Consider the following 18274-nt stretch of genomic DNA (forward strand, 5'->3'; position numbering starts at 1 on the left):
TATTCTTGAAGCCTTGGAGTAACACCGTCCAGGTGAGTTGGGTCCTACGCCCACTCTTGGGGTTTTCCCATTCAAATGCAAATCTTTTCTGGCTGGCTTCATGGAGAGGGAGGCAAAAGAAGGCATCCTTTAAGTCAAAAACTGTAAACCAGGCTAGTTCTGGTGTTAATACAGTTATTTATTGCCCGTAGATCCTGGACCACCCTATATGACTCATCCAGCTTGTGGACAGGTAATATAGGGGTATTAAAATTGGATTCACATTCCCTCAACAATCCTACTTACACTTTTATTATTGGTCAAATTCCTTCCCTATCTTCCTGCTTTAGAGCGTACTGCTCGATCCTCACTGGCTGCTTTCCCTCCTTGAGTCGAATCTCAACACGTGGGGCATTTTTAGCTCTCCCAGGTTCATCAGTAGCCCATACGCCTGGGTATACCTGGTTTACGACTTCTTCATTAACTTGTCCTTCCATTGGCAGGTTGACTAGGGCTAAACTCATTACCTGTATATATTGTTGATCCTTTACCTCCAGAGTAATCTCCCCTTTTTCAAATTTTATTACTGCTCCTAATTGCTCTAATAAATCTCTACCTAAGAGTGCCCTTGGGGAGTTAGGCATATATAAAAATCTGTGTATGCCCCATTGTTTCCCTAACTTGTACTTCAAAGGTTGACAAAAATAAGCCTTTTCAGGTTGATTGGTTGCACCTTTTACCCTAACATAATCATTCCCTAAAGCCATTAATGCTTGATTTAGAACTGAATATGTTGCCCCCATACCAATAAGAAATTTCACTTCCGTTTCTCCCCTATCTTCATTATAACCAGTGGAGGATCCGTTAGGGTAGATTCCCCAGGTCCCCGTTATTTCTGCCAAAATCAGGGGCTGATTACCCTAGGAAAAGGCTAGTCAGTTTGTTCTCTGAATCCGAGAGATCTGGGTCCGAATTTTTTTTATTTATTTTTTTTTCCATTACATTTTAAAGTTGGTCCAAAAATTCCATGGGGGTTTCTTTTGGACCTTGTTGGAAGCATATTCTCAATTCCCAATTCAAACAGATTCGAGTATTAACTTAACTTCATAATTTTCGGGATGATTAGGGTCTCAGTGGGGTCGGTCAGGGGAATGCAATTGTCAACAGTTCCCTGAGCGGTCCCATTGGCAATCTGAGCTTGCACATGAACTCAGGTTGTTTTAAGAGTTAACTGCTTTTCTGTTTCCATAACAACTCTCTCTGGGACCCATCATGATCCCTTTGCCCCAGAGGGCTAACACCTGTGATTTTGAGATCTCAGCCTGGGGCTGAGACAGAGCTTTTAAAATTCCTACATCCTCTTTCCCTGCTCATTCAACTTTAAACACCTTTAACACCTTCAACAACCCTTTTATCACTTCCTTTATCTTTCTCCAGCCTGTACTTTTCTAATGCCAACACCAAAGGCTCAGTCAAGGGCCAATTAAATCCGCTCCTTTTCTCTCTAAGATGCTGAAACAACATATCTGTATACTACATTTCATCCTATTTTCCTTCTCTCCTCAAAGGACTTTATTGACTGTAATGAAGGACATATTGACCGTAATACGGTGTTATGATTAATAGTTCCATTGTGGGGCCACTCCTCTCCATCCTCTAGTTTATAAAGTGGCCACCACTGATTACAATATTTGATAACAGTTCTTTTACTCTCTGTCCCCCCTCTTCCCATTATATCCCTCCAATGTGTTAGTATACATTCTAGGGGGCTTTTCCGCGGGATTTCTTTGCTTTGACCTTTTCCCATTCTAATCTATAGCAGTTAATATTCCACCATTTTCCTAGGAGCTCGTTACTAGTCAATCCCAATCCCTCCAAAATCCACAATATATAGAGATACACAAGTAAAATCAGACCACTGTAAATTAACTGCCTGTAGACAATTACACTGAGGACATTTAAACCCGACGAGCAGATAATATGCCTGGGCAAATTTCGTTCCCTTAGGCATACACCTCAATGGCAGTTCTTATATTATATTTACATATTCACATATTAACATATGTTTAAAAGAACACTTTAACAAAAATGCCCGGGCCTTTACATATACAACATACAGTTATTATTCCAGTTAGAATTATTCCCCAGCAGCTGCAAACATTATGCCAGTTACCATTAAAGCTCGCCTACCCTCCTCCCGTCTCTTCTATGATCTTCAGGATGTTCCTTGTGGTTCCTAGAACCAGGGTATGGCAGCTTCTACTCAAAACCCCTTTTGGCCGCTCTATCGGCCACCTCCGTTTGGCCACTCTACCGGCCACCTCCCAAGACGCCTTCAGGGTTCGTGTTGCATGCTAGACATCTCTATGCGGCTTATCGACCTCCCCGGCCAATTGGCTTACCTTAATTAAGGTGTACCGTTTGCCCGCAACCACAGGAACTTCCTGTATCCCTGCAGTGAGCGGCTGGGAGAGGAGCTCCTCTGAGAGAGAAAAAGGGGCTCGGGGCGCGCCTAGGAGGTCTGCTCCACAGTCGATCCTGCAGCCGAACAGAGTCCTCCTGCCTGGCTCGCCAAACTCATGCGCAGAAAAGACTCCACAACCATAGGGTTGCGATCCTGGGGTGTCATGGCATACCGCTACTTGTGTTTGGGGAGCTGGTCAGAGCACCCACCTCCATTTCTGTTTATGGTGGCTGAGTTTGTTCAAGTAATCCCTGACTTGATACCTGTCCCCTGCTGGTGGTTCTGCGGAGTCTTGCCTTTAGGCACAAAGACCCAGGACCAGCCCTTCAGAAACCCACACTGGCTACTTCTGATCCCTCCGTTGTCCCGCATGTCAGCTGCAGCGCCTTCCCTGGCCCAGGCTCAGTGCTCATCACAGCAATGGCTGACATCCCAGCAGAAGCCAGCCCGCTCTCTTTGGGCGCTACCTCAATGCATGACTTTGCTCACTTTGGCCCCTCCAGCTCTCTCCCCACTCCCGGTGCAAGGACGGAGTGAGAGAGCAGCTGTGTGGTGCTCAGCTGCCCACTGGGCAGCCAGCATGGGGCACAAAGGATTTGAGATAACAGCATCACTGGCGATCACCTGATTTTCACCTACGTAGAAGCAAGCAGCTCCAACGCAGCCGTGTACCTACTGCTCCATGGGATGCTACTATGCAGTCTAACCCCTCATGGTTCTGAACTACCCCTGCTGATAAGGATGTGACCTCCTGTAGCGCTGAGGTGATAGAATCTGCCGGAACATTAGTAATTTGCTCCACTGTAGCGGACGTTTAGTAAAGCATGTTGTGTTAAAGGATAAGGAAGTTTGGCAGGACCTAAACCCCCTTGCGTTCCAACTTGTCCTCAGATATCAGAGGGGCTGGGGGTGGCTGGGTTTGGATTCTGAGCGATGCCCTGTTTGGAACTATAAATCCAGTTGTATTCAATAGACTAAATTATCGTGATCATGGGTGCACATATCGTGTAATACACTTTCAGTCTAGTAAATGACTGGTGTAGTTTATTGGAGCAACACGAGCACAGGTTCTTTTGGATTGCCGCTGATGAAGACTCTGTCTGCAAAGCACGTGCAAATACCAAGAATATGACTAACACAACCAGCTACATATACGTTAACTTGTGGAACAACTCTATAGAGAATGTTAGGTTTCCCAGGGAAGCACTCGCTGTAACTGAGGGTTCAGACCTCACCCTGTAGGCATCCCTGTAGGGGGGAAGAGAGGTTCAGCACGGCAGCCTTCGGCTGATGCCAGGAGTCAGCGACGTCCTCCCTACTTGTCTGTGGTGGTGTCTTCCCCAACATTTTCCTCTCTTGAGCCCTTTTTTTTACTATGTTCCTGCTTTTAGGTAGTGAGCGACTCAAGTCATATGCGCCTTTGTTGTGACTGGTATACATTTTCCTGGCTTTTGTTTTTGCTCAGGGAAATTCAGAGCGTGTGCTCAGTGAGAGGTAGTTGCACCTTGGAGGCGGGTAGCCTTGGGGATGGAGGTGTATTTTGGCACTGTAGTGAGATTATAATGAGCAAAGTTCATCCAGAGGACATGAGTAGGTTGTCAGTTAGACTCAGGGCTGGCCATGTAATCTCTCAGTTCCGTACCATCAGGCTCACTCTAAAATCGCGCTGTTCCTAGCAAAATGGCCCGACGCCCAGGAAGGACAAGGCAGTGGGTTGCTCTAACACGCTGTGGCCAGGGAAGCAAAAGCTTTCCTTCCTCTTGGTTTCACAGCCTAGCAGAGCAGCTTGGTGCCGTGGAGTTTTCTAACCATTCAGTTTTCACACAAAAAAATGACACGTTCAAGCAGTGAAGAAAGAGGGCTGTTTCTTTGGGGAAAGTCCAGCAGAGAGGTTACTCGGCGGGGCCCGAGGGCTGGAGCTGGGCTCAGCACTGAGCACAGCTGCAGCAGCATAGCCAGCCAGCTCTCGGGACACGGGGCCTCCTCTCCCACACCCTCCGGAGCCGGTAACGTAGTGCTTGCAGGCTGAATGTGGAGGAAGTTCTCAGGACCAGGATGGTTTCAGTCACCAGGGAGGAGACTGAAGGGCTGCTGTAGCCCTCCATGCTTCTCAGGGCTGACATGGAAAGGAACAGAGGGCAGCTCAGAGCCTGTATCACTGGGAAGCACGCCCAGGAACCCCTCCTGCCAAGCCCACCCCACCTCCTCAGCTGGGGCAGGGGTCGCAGCTCACTGCCCAGGGTCTTTTCTCCTCCCAGCCAGTTCGTGCTGATACCCCACTGCCCTCACTCACCCTCGATGATGTTCTCTAGCTTCTCCTTGCGCCCATCCACCAAGTGCTGCCCGGCAAGCCCTAGGTACACACAGCCCGTCACAGATCCCGCTGGCCAGCTCGCCCCAGACACAGTTCCCCCCTCAACATCCCTGCCGGCTTGGCCATGTGTGCCCAAGTGTGACACCACCCAAGGAGGCTGCGAGGCACTCGCTAAGCTTCCCACCAGCAACCACTGCTTGGGCAGGGGGTGGCCGAGGGCAGCAGGGAGCCCCCACAGGCACTCCAGACCCACTCTGAGCTGGCAGTGCTCTGCAGCCACGTGGCTGATTCGGCAGCAGCTGGGGCTGCGGCCAAGCTGCTGTGGGGCACAGAGGGCCCATGGGGTTGTGACTCACCAATGAACCTGATGGCCGCCTCTTGCAGGGGCTCCTGGGGGCTCCACAGGTATGGCAGGCTCTGGCACAGGTAGTCATCCACTCTGCTGCTGTGCCCCACCAGCTGGAAGAGAATAGTACATGTGGATGGGGCTGGTGCAGCCTTGCCCCTTGGCCAGGCCAGCCCTGTACGTGGGACTGGCTTCCCCTGCTGGGATAGCCTGATGCAGTGGCTAGAGGCAAGGGTAGCCACCCTGCACCCTGGGCCAGGGCTGGCAGGCCTTGTCTGGGCCAGGTTTTGGGAGCCCTCGGGCAGTTGTCCTTACCAGGCACTTGCCAATCCTCTGTGGCTGCGCTGTCTCCAGCAGGTTCCTGAGCTGCTTCCACTTCAGGAGCTTGGCAGCACCAAGGAGGGCTTCCCGAGAGGCCTGCAGAGCAGCAGAGAGTGGGAGATGAAACCACTGCGCATTGGACAGGCCCTGGTTGTCCTGCACCTTGGCGAGGCTTGGGGGCTTTTCTGGCCCTTGCTGGGGAGGTGCAGCAGCTGGGGAAGGCATCTGCCAGAGGGTTCAGTACTCAGGCAGAGGTGTGGGGCAACCACCAGCTCCGGCACTTCATGCTGCTGGGGCTGCAGGACAGAAGTCCCCCAGAGCTGCTCATCTGCAGCCAAGGCCAGCAGGCAGGTGAAGCGCTGCAGTCACTGAGGCACCAGGGCAGGAGGCAGCCAGGGACGCCACGCACGGGGACCCCAGCAGGCTGTTCCCTAGGGCCTGGGCTCCAGAGCCCGCCACCGCGGACACAGGGCCAGACCCCTGCCCTGGCTGCGGCTCCCTTCCCAGGCTGGCAGCCATGCTGGCTCCTGCAACCCCTGGCAGGGGCTGCACCCTTCTGCGTGGCCCAGGGCAGCCTGCAGGCCAGGGTTTCTGCAGTGAGCACGCTGGCGGCTCCAGGGTGCTCATGCCCAAGAGAGCAAAGGAGCATTCAGCCTAGGCATCTGGCGGGTCCCTGTGCATAACATGGGGTCGACAACTGTTGGGCACCTCACCACTGGCCTCAGACACCTGCAGGCACAGCTGGGATGCCCGTGAAAACTCTAGTGCCTAGGTATCTGTGGCTACGCAGCACTGCTGAGCACAGCTGGGAGCAGGCAGGGCAGGTCTGGAAAATGTCCGTGCCCACCTTCTTGGCCCCTGACAGCTCTGGGGCTGCAGGAAGCCTCCCAGTGGGCTTTTCTGTGGAGGGCTGCATGCGGGGCTGGATGTGGGGCAGGGAGAGGCCCCTCCGCTCTGGCCCTCTGTGCAGGCGGAGGTGTAGTAGGGGCAAAATGGCTGTGGTGGGCCTGGTGCAGGCACAGAGGGGCTCTGCACCTTTCTTTTGGATTCGGGAGCTTTGGCCCTGAGGTGAGGCACATTCAGAGGGAGCCTTGCTAACAGCCCATGCCCCTAATGCTCAGGCCCTCCTGAGGGGTGTTGCCCCCTCAAGTGAATGCTCAGCTTAGTGTCCCCACCTCAGCCACACGCTGGTCCTGGTCATGCAGGTGGAAGAAGAGGGGGAGGATGGTGCTCTGCACTTGCTTCTTCATCTCCATCTTATGGGTGCCCTCTGCAACCTCCATGGCATCCTTGCAGAGAAGGATGGAGAGCTCTCTCATGCAGCTGGACTCCTGGTGAGACAGAACAAGGGAGGACCTCAGTCCAGGCTCTTCCGAGCTCACAGTGAGCAAGGGGTCGGTGTGGCAGACAGGGAGACACACGCTCCTGGCTCTCACTCTGCAGTGAGCTGTGGCAGGTAGGCCAAGTGTGTGGGCAGTGCAAAATGGCTCAAGACACAGGAAGGGCAAGGCAGTGGGTTGCAGATGGTCCACCCTGGGGCTGGCAAGGGGACACATGGCAAGGGGAGAAGCGGCCATGGGCAGCAAGGGGCCGAGGAGAAGTTGCCATTGTGGAGCACACATCTGCAGGGCTCTGCACAGGGAGGGGCTGCCCCAGCAGGAGAGCCCAAGAAGCACCAAGCAAAACGTTTCCAGCCCGTGCCCAGGGATCGTGGTGGGCGAAGAATCCGCAGGCCAGTGAGACACGCGGAGAGGGACGCACCACCCCCAGGCCACATTCACGTGCCCCGTGGCCACGCTAGCCAAACCTCCTGCTTGCCCACCAGACTTACGTTTTCAAAGAGGGGCAGGAGCCTGTCAGGCAGCTGCAGAGCGATGGGGCCAGCCACTTGCCCATCTGCTAGGCGCAGAGTGTTGCGGAGGACAGTCACGGCCTTCATACTGATGTCGCTGTTGGCATCCTGCAGTTGCTGCACGACCTCTGGCAGCAGGTCTTGCAGAGTTACTGCCTACATGAAACACAGCAGTTCTGTTTCAGAAACACCGAAGACCATCCTGGCAGAAGCCCTTTGCTTACAGCAGGCACAGCCCAGAGCAGAGGTCTGTCTCCAGGAGCGTGCTGAGGCCCCTTCAGACAGAAGGCTGCTGCCTTGGGTTGCAGAAGTAGCCACTTGTGTCAGCCTGGCCCCGTGCGGGGCCTCATCTTCCCAACCTCAGCAGGATGACTGCTCTGGGTAGAGTGCTCCTGCAGCTGAGGCAGCCTTGCGCTGGCTGGCCTGGGGCCTGGCATTGACCTCTTTCTGGCACAGCAGGAGGTGCCTTTGAGCGGACACTGGTGCCGCTCGCCTCGTGCTGCACAGTCCAGGCAGGGGCTGCCCAGAAGCGCTCAGGGGCTGATGAAGAAGGCAGTGAGAGCAGTGGAGCCACTACCGCCTCTCCCGATTCTTGGCAAAGTCCAAGCAAGCCTCTGCGGGCAACAGCACCTGCAGCCCAGCCCCAGGCAGATGCCGCCACTTGGCCCAGATGCCCCCACTCACCATCTTGGGTCTCGTAGACAGCGTGACGAGGCTTGTAACCGCCATCCTACGCAGCACCGAGGACTGACTGCGCAGGTGTGAATGAAGAATGTCTGGGATGCAGGCATTGACAAGCTGCTCAAAGTCTACGCAGTCCAGCAACTGAAAGACACCCAGCAGCCCAGTGAGAGCCTGGCCCAGCCGGCAGGACTCCTGGCAGCACGCTGAATCTGCCAGAGAGCCCAGAGTTTCAAGGCACCTTGGAGAGGCACCGCTTGCTGCTAGGCCCTACCTCCATGAAGACAGCCATGGCGGTGATCTCCTTGTGCTTCTGTCTCTGGCGGAGACATATGACTGCCTCTTCAAACGCCGAGGCACCGAAGAGCGGTGCTTTGCTTCGCAGAGCCCTGGCCAGGGGAAGAACGCATTGGTAGTACCAAGCTGGGCAAACAAACCTCCTTGGGACTGTGCTTTCAGCGCTAGCTGTTATCCCATGGGCCAGACCAGGGCAAGGCTTGCATTTCTGCACTCTGCTTCAGCAGCTGGTGCCATCCACTTGAGGAGAGGCCACCCGCCCTTCACCACATACCTTGCCTTTGCAAACATGGAGGGTGACGAGCACAGATGTGCTCGATTCACTGAGGGATGCCCTGCCTACACACAAGTTGTGGCCTTCCAACAGATGCCATTTCCTGACCACTTTGGATCCCCAGGCCACTGAGCCTTCCCGCGCTCTCTGGCCACCCTTCCGGCTGCTCTGCCACACAGCTCCAGTGCAGGCTGTGGCATTGCCTGCAGAGCCAGCCCCAGCACTCTCCTGCACCACTGGTCCCCGAGGAAGGAGTGCATTGGAAGGTGACAGGTCCTGCGAGTCCTCCTCTTGCACTGGGCAAGAGCAGCCCTTCACCAAGGAGCTCTCAGAGGCAGCAGCATGGAAATCATAGAATGAATCGTAGAATGGCTCGGGTTGGAAGGGACCTTAAAGATCAAAGAGGCCACTTCCCCTGCCGGTCTCTCCTGAGATCCCTCAGTCACCAGCACTGAGGGTCAACGCTGTCCCTCGGACCCCTGGGGACACCTCACCAGCCACGAGGAAGGGGATCACGTGGGGCCCTCCACCTCTGGGGGAAGAGTGCCAGGGGAGACAAGGACAACTGATGAGGCGCTCACCTAGTCAGCACAGCAACACCTGTGTGGAAGGTCTCATGTCTTAAAAGCGTGCACCAGCCACCCTGCGTCTGGATGTCTTCAACCAAAGTGGCACCCCCCACGTGTTGGAAAAGAGCTCTCATGGTCATCACCGCAGTCCTGCATGCAGAGCACAATGCGCGTCACATGTGGCGCCCCAGCGCTGGCTCCGGCCTGGGGCACAGACCTGGCAGAGGGGATGGAGCACCTGAGAAAGATGCCTGGAGGCCACATGCACTCCCCCATCTGACTGCTGCTCCTGCTGAAGTCCTGCAGTGTGCACTCATGGATGAAGGAGATCTGGAAGAGCACGGCAATGTAGAGCTTGTGGAAAAGTGAGTGCGCAATGTTTTTGCTGGAGGGCAGCTGGAAGATCTTGTTCATGGCACTGGTTACCTGCAGAAAACAGTCAGGTGCAGCTCTCAGTGCACAGGTGTCCCTGCAGCACTGCCAGAGCTTGCGGGTTGGGGGGTGAGGGAGGTGGGGGTGAGGCGTCGCTCTGAGCTGATGGAGGCACCGGGCCAGAGCCCGCTGCCTGGCTGCCTGGCCTGGGGCCCAGCCCCAGCGGCTCCCTGGGTTCGTCTCTGCTTTGTGGCATGGGCAAGCCAGCTTTTCGTGTCCAGAGCAAAGGGCCCAGCAGGCCCCGGGGGTCTTGCCAGCTGTCCTCAGCTCCCTGGGCCAAACCTTGCAGCCTGCTTGGGCCAGGCAGCCGCCCTGCCCGGGGCTGCCCAGCAAGGCAGGAGCAGGCGGGGAGGGAGGAGGACAGAGAGCGGCAGGGCAGGGGTGGGCTGCGTGCCTGTGCGCAGTGGGGCCCCAGCAGTGCATGTGGCCCTGCTGGGCTCTGGCTCCCAGCCCCCCTGACTGGGGAGCCCCAGGGAAGGCTGTCGTTTGGGGACAGAGGAAGAGGGGAGGAGGGGATGGGGAGGGGAGTGCAGCCCCACTGGGGGTGAGCGAGGCCTGGTCCAGGAACTCACAGCCCAGGAACGGACACAGTTGTGGTGTGGGCCAAAGCCATCGTGCCCAGGCCCTATGCGTTGCATCAGCAGCTTTCTCAGCACGTCCTCTGCAACGCAGGGCTCAGAGACCATCGTCTGCCACATGGCCGTGGCAACCCTGCAGAGACAAAGCATGCTGTCGATGGGGCCACCCCAGCCACTGCCCCTTGGCCTGTGCCGGCCCTGAGGGTCCTGAGCTGTGCCAGAGGTGGGTGGGGGGGCCCTGTACCTATCGCACCACGGGAAGACCTCCAGCAGGCCCTGGACCGCGTGCTCAGGGTGCAAGGAGGTGATCTGGAAAAGGGTCCTCTTCAGGATGTCCAGGAGTGATTCCTTGCTGACCGACGCCAGGCGGTCATGGATGATCTGCATGACCCGTGGCACCTGGAGGAGAGACGAGGGAGAATGGAGCGGAGCACAGCCATGGCCCCAGCTGCCACCAGCAAATGCTTCCCTCCTGTGGCTCTTTGCCAGCCCGAATGGCTGTCGGGGACTCCCAAGCCCTGGACCCGGGCCAGGGAGAACGGCCCCCGAGAGGGCAACAGCACAGGGCAATCTGTCTGCAAACTGCTAACCTCCTCCATCTGTGAGTCTGTGATCATATCCAACATGCGAGCAACCACCTTTGTGTCAGAGACCCTGGGGTGTGTCATGCCCTCCAAGATGGTGAGGATGAAGTCCGTCCTCTCGACAGGGAAGAGGAAGCTGCCAAATACCTGCAGGAGGGAAGACATGTCACACAGCCTGCCTTGGTGGCGGGCTGCAGCTGAGCAGCGAGGGCAGCTCTGGAGAGAGAGCCAGGGCAGTGCTGGCACTGTGCCCCCAGCACAGGCAGGAGCAAGAACTGGCGTGGGCTTGCAAGGGCCGGCCTGGGCTGGGATGACTGTAGCCTCAGTGGCTGCGGAGAGGGAACTGCCCCGCAGGGTGAAGGCAGGTGGTGGAGGTCAGGGTCAGGGCACACTTGGTGGTGTGTAGGCAGCCAGGCCTTGTGGGTGGCCAGGACAGCTGGACCTGCAGTGCTGACGCTGGCCACTGACATTAGCCTTTGGCTGCTCCCTGCTGAGATATGGTGGGACCCTGCAGCCGGCTTGCTGGGAGGCCGTGACGGACCCTGCCTCCTGCCCGCAGTTCTTGGGGCACTGGTTCATCCAGGTCTCCTGTCAACCTCACAGCCAAGAATCCCAGGAAGGGAGGGGCTCATTACCGTTGGTTCGTTAGCAGCGTCCTTGGGCAGGAAGGTGCTTGGGCATTCCCGCTCCAGCAAGAGATACGGATAGGTAGGTGTCATCAGGTGGCCTGGGCAGCAAGGCAAACAGAGAGTGGGTGAGTGGTAGGAATGATGCAGAAGCTGCTGCTTGGAGAAGACAGCTGAGAACACCAAGCAGAGCTCTGATTGTGGCAGGGCGCTGTGTCTGTCAAAGAGGGGCACTCTGTGTTGGGTGGAGGGTAGGGGGTGGGGACAGGAGACATGCCAGGGAGGAAATGGGTCTTCTGTTGCAAGGGGGAGGAGGGCAAACCGCCTCGCAGTCTGCAGAAAGGCCAGAGAGTTTGGTCCGGCTTTCTGCTCTGAAGCAGGAGAGAAGCCCCACGATGCTGCTACTGCTACAGGCTCTCCAGTCCACTGGTTCTCAGGAGTGCTACTAAGCCACTGCCCCAGGGGACATCCTGCTGCTCCAATAGGGGCTGGGGGAGCCCCCTAGGGTTGGTGCAGCACGGCTGCTCCCCTGCTCCACCCTTGGAGGAATGTGCTGCTCTTTCCTCTAGCTGGGGAGGGCGGACAAAGCGGCGTATCACCATGCCTGGTCTTGACTGGGCCCTCGTGTCTGAAAGGTGCTAGCCCACCCCAGCCTCTCTTACTCTGTCGCACCATCACGATCCTGTGGATGGCGTGAAGAGCCTCTGCAGACCCACAGCTGATGTTCTTGTCCTCCTCGGCACAGCACAGGGTGAGGCACCCCATCAGCTGCCCCAGGAGTGGCACAGGCTTCGTCTGGAAGGTGCGAACGCTGACCGTGCCCACTCTGTTTGTGAACGAGTCCTGGGGTTGAGAGGATGGACAGTGGCAGCTTGGCTGAGCTAGTGCACTTGAGACAGCAGGAAGGGGTGAGGGAGTGCTTAGAGGTTGCCTGAACCACCAGCTCCTTACCTGCATCAGAGAAGTGGGGATCAGGGCCTTGCTCAGACTGGCAATCCTCCCCACGGCATACCGACGCTTTGCCACTTTCTCGGATCTTGTGAGGGGCAGCAGGGCCTGAGAAGAGAAAAGCTGCTGGTTTGCCTTGGGATGCAGTGGCAGCTCCCGTAGCGGCAGCTCTGCCAAGCGCCGGGCAGGGTTTACGCAGCGTGCCCAGGCTTCTCCTGAACAAGAGAAGAGCCTGGAAAAGGGGTATAGCCCGTCGCGGCCTTGGGGACAGACCTGCAAGATGATCTCCAGCATAGTGGCAGTGTAGTCCGATGAAGTACACACCAGCACTTTCAGCACGTTGTCCAGAGATTTCAGAATCTGTAAGGAAGACAGAGCGGGTGGTGCTTTTTTGTTGGTCCTTCCTCATGGGAAGCTGGCTTGAATGCCTGCTGCCTGAGGCAGGCCTCAGCTGCCCAGTGGTGCCAGCAACCTGCCCAGTGGTGTCTCAGGATCTCCGTTGTCTTTCTGTTTCTCCCGTGGTCTTTCAGCAGCCAAAGCTAACTAGGAAAAAGTGCGCAGGAACTGACTGGCAGCAGGCTCTCTGTAGCTCACTCGCTGCTTACCTCAGCATAAAGTGAAGCATCCAACTTGCCCCTCTCCGTCTCTGAAGCAAGAGAGCCAATGGCGTTGATGCAGGGGCCGAGGTGCTGTGACAGCAGTGCTAGGTTCTCTTTGCTGCAAGGAGAGGAGAGAAGGTGCCCGTTGGAGGCTGGCACTAGGAGCAGTGCCCAGATGCCCTGGGAAGGTGACCGTAGATGTCAGGGCCTGGGGTCACCAGGTGGGACCCGTACTGGGTGGGCAAGGCTTGTGTGGAGGCATCTTCTCCCTCTCCCGTGCTGCTGAGCCAGGGATAGAGGGCAGTCATGGCATGCAGTGCACAAAGCCCTTTCCAGCTCCTGCCTCTCTCCCTTCAGGGAAAAAAGCTGGGAAGGGAGACAATGGAGAGCCCCTGCCGGCACTGCCGGCTGGCTCTACTGGCATGGCACCCTCTGCCCTCCTATCTGGTGCAGGGGAGAGCTGAGGCCCTAAGACAGAGCACCAAAGTCCTGCCCGGGTGGGGGAAGCCCGCTGCTGTCAGGCCCATGCTGTGGAGAGGCCCTGGCCGAGCCAGGGTATGGGGCAGGTACCTCCTTTCACTGATGGCATACGCAGCTTGCCAGCCCAGGAGCATCACAGTGCGCAGGTGGTCGAAGGGAGACTTAGGCAGTTGCATCTGGAGAGAGACAACATGGTCAGGATGGGACACGGGAAGCTGCCAGGGGCTGGCACTGATCTGCAGGGCAGGCAGAGCATTGCTGGCACTATACCAGCATTGGCGTCAAGACCGGGGGGCTAAGGGGGGCACAGGCCAGGCTGCTCTGTTCCCACAGAGGCCCGTCCCACCCTCCCCTGTGTGCAGAAACCCCTGTGCTGTTCTGACTGCTGGGCTGGTGCCCGGACAGCTCACCCTTCCCCCCTCCCCGCCCCACTGGGTATCCCCTCACCTTCTTCTCCACTCCCAGCTCGTCGCTGGGCAGGTACATGTGTGTCCTCTCCATCCTGGTGCTGCAGATGGTGCGGATCGAGGCCAGAAACTTCAGCTTCCAGTCCTCTTCCTGACAGTCAGGGAGCAGAGAGACAAATAGGGAGGGTGAGAGGGCGGCGACATGGCCAGCAGGGCCACTGCACCACAGGGGTGCAGTGATGGCACAAGGGGCCAGGAGGGCAGCAGCTCAGCACAGCCAGCAGCCCTCCAAAAGCCTGTGTGTGGGCAGCAAACATGGCAGCCCCCAGCTGGGAGAAGCAGGCTGAGCCTCACGCACTGACAAAGTCTGCAGTTACCATTTTGGTGCCAGTGAGAACAGCCCAGAAGTAGTCACAGGCTTCCACGTCCTTGGGCTCCGGAGACATGACGGAGGCAGCAGAAGCATCATCTGATTAAAAAAGAATGGACAGAGCTGTAGGCGGGGCAGGAGGCAGAGGGAAGAGCCATGTCCTTTCTTGAGCCCTGTGCCCACCGCCCTGCCGACTGCAAGCCCTGGGTCGGAGCACTGATGCCCCCTTTCCTCAAGGTTGCCGCTGGCAGCAGAGCAGGAAAGGTCCCTGTCCTGCAGCACTCCTGCCAGGTGAGCAGCCTTCTGCTGCCTGTCCCCACAGCAAGAGCTGGGTCCCCTCCACTTTCTCCCGCTGGGAGCCTCCCCTGCTGCCAGGGGAGGCTGTGCTGGGGCTGGCTCCTGGCTCACAGCTGCCCTGCCCTTCAGGAACCGGCATGCCCCCTGCCAGCTGTACCCCTCTGCTGATGTTCCAGGGAAACGGGCTCCTGCTGCAGAACAGCGTGCACTCGCTGACTTTGGTCTCGTCCAGCCCGCTGGGGACCCTCGCTCGCTTGGCTTCCTCAGTTGTGGCAGTGGCATGGCAGTGCCATGCTGTGGCACCCGTCCCTGGTGGAGCCCCGGCTCCAGCTTGCTGGTGAGCCTGGAGCCTGGGGCCAGGCTGGACGGGCCCAGCAGTGCCTGCGTACTTACCCCTCTGAAGCACATGGGTCTCCCACGTAGAATATGCAGCAGATCTGCTATCCTTCTCAGCGTTCAGGATCTCGGGGACAAGTAATAGCAGCCCCGCCAGGGAAAAATCGTCAGTGCCCCTTTGGCAAGGAGCCGCACAACTCGTGCACTGTCCCATTGTAATCCTCGTGGACACTGTGGGGCTGCCCTGCTGGTGCTGGGTAGTTGTAGCTGTCCCAGGGGTGAGTCACAAAGGGCTCTGCTGTGATGTCACCCAGGACAGAAGGGGGACGCTGTCTCCAGGGTGGAGGGCGTGAGGCCCAGGCACCTGACTCCTCTCAGATGCCACAAGGCCGCTGTGAGATGGGGAAGATGCTAAAACTTATCCAAATTAGTATTTAGCTACATATATGGTAAAATATCCTAATTATAGGGATGTAGATGAGAACCTTATGAGCAGCAGATGTAAAAAGGAAGATATTGCTCAAGGCCAACGGGTGAGGGAAGGACGAACAACTCATTAGGGAAGGATGAACAACTTGTTGGCAGGAAAGAAAGCAAAGATAAACAAAAAACTTCTACATGCTGTCCAGCAGCAGGTCCAAGTCCAGAAAGGTAAAGAGAGTTTAACCTACTCTTCCTCACTGCGTTCAACCTGAAAGACCTCTGCCCACGACCACCAGGCTACGCTGCGCAGGTGCAACCGGGAGGAGCTAAGGGCGGGGAGTATGGAAATGAGTACTTGGAAGAGGTCTGCCTTTTGGGGAAATCAATGAATATGTATGAGAGCTCATGTAATATGTAACAGTATTCGTGTATAAAATTGTGAGAGGAGCGGGCAGGTGTGCACTTTTTCAGGGAAGCCATTCCAAGTGCGCCTGGTGTACCGCAATAAAGTGTACCTACTTTACAACCCTATGGTTGTGGAGTCTTTTCCGCACGTCACCTGTGTGCCCTCACACCCTCTTGGGACCACCCTGTGGCTCTGTGGCGTGTCCCAGAGCGCCAGTGTGCCTGAAGGACCTCCCTTTGTCTTCATGGGCACACCAGAGCCTTGCCTCTCCCACTCAGTGGCCAGAGCAGCCATGGATGTGACCTGGCAATCCTGGGAGACATTCTGACAGCAAAGGTCTGCTAAAACACTGGCAGACACAACTGCCAGTCAGCCTGCAAACTGCTAATCCTTGAGAAGGCCCAAGTGGCCCCTTGGAACTTTGGCTGTGCACCTAAGAAGCAGAAACCTCCTGAGCGACCACTGATAAGGGCAAAAAGGAGGAGCTCTAACAGCACTTCATTGTCTGAAAAGGTGAATATACTTTGGGAAAGTATGGACATGGACACCTTCTGGGCCACTTTCCCTGCTTGTTCTACCCTGACCCCACAGCTTTTAGAACAGGGAGAAGCCCCTGTCTGCAGGGTCTGCAGAGAAACTTCTGTAATTTGAGTTGTTTGGCCTGTGAGGAACGTGATCTCCACACAAGGGTGCCTTCTGGTTGCTATTGAGCAATCTAGAAAGTTCTCTAGTGCCACATAGAAGTAAATAACACTGTCAGCCTTCAGCTTGGAGGCAGATGTGGCGATGGCACCCTAGTATCCTGCCAAGTGTTGCCATCACAGCTAACTTCTTTTGTTGGTATCAAAACTTACCAATTCTTTTGTGATCTCTTGCTAATCATTAATCCTTCCTGTGATAATACTACCCTGGCCACACCGCTGAGTGTGTGAGGCGCAGATGCTCTCTCCCACTTTCTGCAGTTTTTGGCATATCACATTTACATCCTTTCCCTCACGCTGAAATCTCTTTCAGTGCCAGGAAGTGCTTTGCAAAAAAGCCTCTACATTGCATTTTCCGTCCTTCTGAAAACATGGTCACACATCCAATAGACAGAGAGAGCAAGCACAATTTAGAGCACATCCAAAAATCCTGCCCATAGGGAGACATTAGAAAACACCTGCGACTTTGGCTTTGGAACTGGAAATGGCACATTTTCAGAGTCCTGGGGTGACTAGTGTCATCATGTGCTCTGATCTCACCGCCTAGTCCTGCTGGCCACGCTAGTTCTCATGCCGTCCAGGATGAGACACCTGGGCACGCTGCTGGCTCACGTTCAGCCAGCCATCAACCAGCATTCCCACGTCCTTTTCTGCTGGGCACACTTCCAGCCACTCTTCCCCAGGCCTAGGCGGCTGCATTAGGTTGCTGTGAACCAAGAGCAGGAGCCAGCACTTAGCCTTGTATAGTGGCACGAGATTGAACTCGGCCCATCGATCCTTTAACCCGGCTGGCAGCTAAGCACCACACAGGTGCCTGTACTGGGCTGGAGTGGCCGCAGGGGCTGGAGTGGTAGCAGTGCTGCACCTGGCCCTTGCTGGGGAGGTGCAGCAGCTGGGGAAGGCATCTGCCAGAGGGTTCAGTACTCAGGCAGAGGTGTGGGGCAACCACCAGCTCTGGCACTTCATGCTGCTGGGGCTGCAGGACAGAGGTCCCCCAGAGCTGCTCATCTGCAGCCAAGGCCAGCAGGCAGGTGAAGCGCTGCAGTCACTGAGGCACCAGGGCAGGAGGCAGCCAGGGACACCACGCACGGGGACCCCAGCAGGCTGTTCCCTAGGGCCTGGGCTCTAGAGCCCGCCACCGCGGACACAGGGCCAGACCCCTGCCCTGGCTGCGGCTCCCTTCCCAGGCTGGTGATGATGCTCTTTTTCTTTCCCTCGATGATGTTCTTTAGCTTCTCCTCATGCCCATCCGTCAAGTGCTGCCCAGCAAGCCTTAGGTGAGGAGCCACAGTCCTCAGGGGCTGCCTTTGTGTGACTTAGGGGGGCACTCCTGGCTCCAGCAAAGCCTCATTAGCTGCCCTCGTGAGGGCTGCCGGCTTCTGGTGGTTCCCTCAGCTACTTTGATGGCTGCACACTGTGATCCCCACTCCACTGTGGAATACATCTGCCCCAGAGCCGATCGCCTCAGGCGAGTGACTGTTAGATGGCGGTTAACAGTGCTCACAACAGAAGGCTTTTCATAGTCCACAAATTCCTTTAGCTGCCATTTCACAGCTCCACTTACAAAGGGAGCCCGAGCTTTCTCTCTCCCCTAAGCACAGCCCTAACCGACGCGCGGAAAAGACTCCACAACCATAAGGTTGTAAAGTAGGTACGCTTTATTGCGGTGCACCGGACACACTGGGAATGGCTTCCCTGAAAAAGGTGCGCGCCTGCCCGCTCGTCTCTCACAATTTTATACACGAATACTGTTACATATTACATGAGCTCTCATACATATTCATTGATTTCCCCAAAAAGGCGGACCTCTTCCAAGTACTCATTTCTATACTGCCTGCCCTTAGTTCCTTCCGGCTGCGCCTGCGCAATGTAGCCTGGTGGTCGTGGGCAGGGGTCTTTCAGGATGAAGGCAACGAGGAAGAGCAGGTTAAGCTCTCTTGACCTTTGTGGACTTTGACCTTCTGTTGGACAGTTTAGGCCTTTTTTGCTT

This window comes from Aythya marila (genome assembly GCF_965140915.1).
Source record: "Aythya marila genome assembly, chromosome: Z".
Taxonomy (NCBI): domain Eukaryota; kingdom Metazoa; phylum Chordata; class Aves; order Anseriformes; family Anatidae; genus Aythya; species Aythya marila.